Raw genomic sequence first — 3,360 nt, 5'->3', positions numbered from 1 at the left:
TATACATGCTATGATATAATGAATTATTCGATGCCTTCTCTAGCCATAAGGAACCCTGGTAGCATAGTGGATTACAAGCTGGGCTGATAACCACAAGGGCAGCAGTTTGAGTATAACAGCTGCTTATTGGAAGAAAAGTTAGACTTTCTGCTTTTGTAAAGATTTGCAGCCTTGGAAACCCTATTCAGGGTCGATATGAATCGGAACTGACTTAACAGCACACCGTCACCACTACCATTCATTCTAGCCATATAGTCTTTGTAACTCCCACCAAACAACATTTTTGCCCTGCTGGGTCTGGATAAGAGAAAGTGGGAGAAGATGCTGATAAGATTATATGATTGTAATTGGTTAACAAAGTTAATTATAATTGTAAAAACTTGGAACTCTAACATGTCTAAAATCTTAGAAGCAGGAATAGGGGATTTCACTACCATCAAAGAAGACCCAGGAGTGGAGCATGTCCTTTGGACCCCAAGATCCCTGTGCATTGAAACTTCTCTACCCAGGCACCGAAAGCTGTGACACCAGGGGAATGGCAGAGGAGGCACAGTAGCAGAAACAGAGCTAGAGCATAAGATAGAATGGTGAACTTCTCAGCCAACAGAGCAAATAAAGCTGAGTGACTTTTGGTCAGAGGCTTGCCTACAGAGTGATGTGCCTCCAGGCACTAACTGAGAGAGATAATTTGCTGACCCACTGAGCTAGAGCTGAGTGCCTTTGGACTGAGGTTTATGGTTGAGTGGTGTGCCTTGTAGGCATTTATCAACAGCCCTAAAAGAGTTTTATAACATTGCAGGGGCTGGGCTAGGGAAAGGCCTGCCTGTGGGCACAGCAGAGAGGCTGTCCTATCTGGAAGAATTGTGTCCTAAACATTTCTGACCCAGAATTGTAACCGTGAGACCCCTAACTATGAGTATGGTGTCTGAATTCTGTGTGGCCATTATAATGAATTGTCAAACCCACCTGAATAAAGAGTGCTGTGGGAGTGATGAGTGATTCCGTCTTTCTACAGATACACCCAGCATATGCAACAGGCCGCTCTTCCCCAATGGCAGTTTGAGTCATATTTTGAAGATGAGCCCATAAAGATTGCAATCTTGGAAATCAAACGGAACAGTTCTATTCCATCTTAGAGGATCACTTTAAGTCAACTCGACAGCTACTGCTTGGCTTGTGTTTGTGTATTTCCTAGAATTACTTGCTCAAGGTTTCCATATGTAAAGGGGAATTCAAACCCCGTATATCTGATTCCAAAGCCACTACATACTGACATTTCCTTCAGTATAAAGATAATAGACACTAGTATTTGCACTGATGTGAATGTTTGTTTTTCTTATAAATTATTCAGTTAGTCACCTTTCAGAAAAAAGTTCAATATTTTATTAGCTTTTGTGAAATGTAGCTGAGCAAAGGAAAGCTGCTTTTTGAACATTTGAATGATTCTCAGCATAGTCCTCTTCAAGACTGTTAGTACTGAATCTAGAATGTATTACTATTTGTGATAGTTAAGGTTTTGTGTTAAGTTGGCTGAGTCAGGATTCTCAGTGGTTTAACAGTTAAGATGTAGTAATCACCACCATGATGAGATCTAATGTGTTGTAGACATCCCCCTATGATGCAATCTGATGTGTGACCAGTCTCCATCCCATGTTTTATATATCTTCACTTTTAAGATGTTAATGAGGCCAGATGCAATCTACAGGACTAGGTTGTATCTTAAGTTAGTCTCTTTTGAGATATTGTTGTTGTTGTTGTTGTTAAGTGCCAGCGAGTCAATTGCGACCCTGTATAGGGTTTGCAAGGAGTAACTAGATTAAATAAGCAGAGCTCAGAGGGACCTGCTTCCACCAAGAAGAGTCAAGAATGGAGTGCATCCTTTGGACCTGGAGTCCCTGCACTTTGAAACTCCTAGATCTAGAGGAAGACTGATGCCAAGAAACATGGAGATCTCCAAGGAATATAGGGCCAATAGATGCTAAAAGGAGACAAGGACCTTTCCCCAGAGCCAACAGAGAGAGATGGCCTTCCCCAATGATCCACTCTGAATTTGGACTTCTAGTCTCCTAAACTGTGAAAGAATATATTTGTGAAAGCCATCCATTTGTGGTTATAGCAGCACTAGATAACTAAGATACCATTTAATCATGAGTGTATCCATATCAAACCGCAATGCAAAACTACATCCTGTAAATGTAATCTAATTTTAAAAGTAGGACAAGCTACAATTAAATACTTTCATGGCAAAATTTATGCATCCCTTAAAACCACCAGTGCTCTCAGATAAGCCCCTTCTAAAAGTGAACAAATAGGAAGTAAAGGGAGAGCGTAGCTTGCCTTTCTTAAAAGACTTATACCTCAGGGTAAACAAATGTTAACTAAGGGAAGTTACTCTGCTTTGACATTTGCAATCTTATAATAAATAGAGAAGAATTGATAAAATATTACTGTTTTATACCCTAATGAACTAATGCATCTAATAGTGAATCTGGGTAAAAATCATCAATAGCTACTAACATCACAAAAAGAGAGACAACCTGATATTACATGACCTCTCATCAAGTACACAACTCTACCTTTGAACTATTCTTATCAAAAATCAAACCTGAGTTGATTTGACTTCCAATTTACAGGAATTAAAGAAAATAGAGGAACATGTTAAATGACACCAGAAGAATGTAATTAGCCAACTCTAAACCCAGTGTTTCATTCTGTGTGCTATGAGTCGGTACCGACTCGATGGCACCTAACAACAACAACAAAACCAGTTTCTTCAACATACTAACCAATTGTAATGCACGGACTTTATTTGGATCCTAATTTGAATGAACATTGGCAAAAGAAAATAAATAAATGAAAAGTCAGTTGTTGTCTTAGAAACTACTTTAAAATTGTGGGTTTTTTATATATAAGGAGCTCTGGTAGTGTAGTGGTTAAGAGTCGGGCTGCTAACCTTTAGGTCACCAGTTCGAAACTACCAGCGGTTCCATGGGAGAAAGATGAGGCTTTCCGCTCTCTTAAAGGTTTACAGACTTGGAAACCCTGTACAGGGTGACTATGGGTTGGAAATGACTCCATGACACACTACCACCACCACTACCACCATATAAAACCAAACAATGTTGTTGTTAGGTTCCTGTGAGTCAGTTCTGACTCATAGGGACCCTATTCACAACAGAAGGAAACACTGCCTGGTCCCACCATCCCTCACAATTTTGCTATGATTGAGTCATTGTTGTTGCCACTGTCAATCCATCTCTTTGGGGACCTTTCTCTTTTTGGATGACCCTCCACTTTTCCACACCTGATGTCTACAGGAGCTGTTCTGCCTGAGAACAGGAGATATGAAATCTCACCATC

Source organism: Chrysochloris asiatica, unplaced genomic scaffold (genome assembly GCF_000296735.1).
Source record: "Chrysochloris asiatica unplaced genomic scaffold, ChrAsi1.0 scaffold00002, whole genome shotgun sequence".
Classification (NCBI taxonomy): Eukaryota; Metazoa; Chordata; class Mammalia; order Afrosoricida; family Chrysochloridae; genus Chrysochloris; species Chrysochloris asiatica.
Note: the sequence above shows the minus strand (reverse complement) of the source record.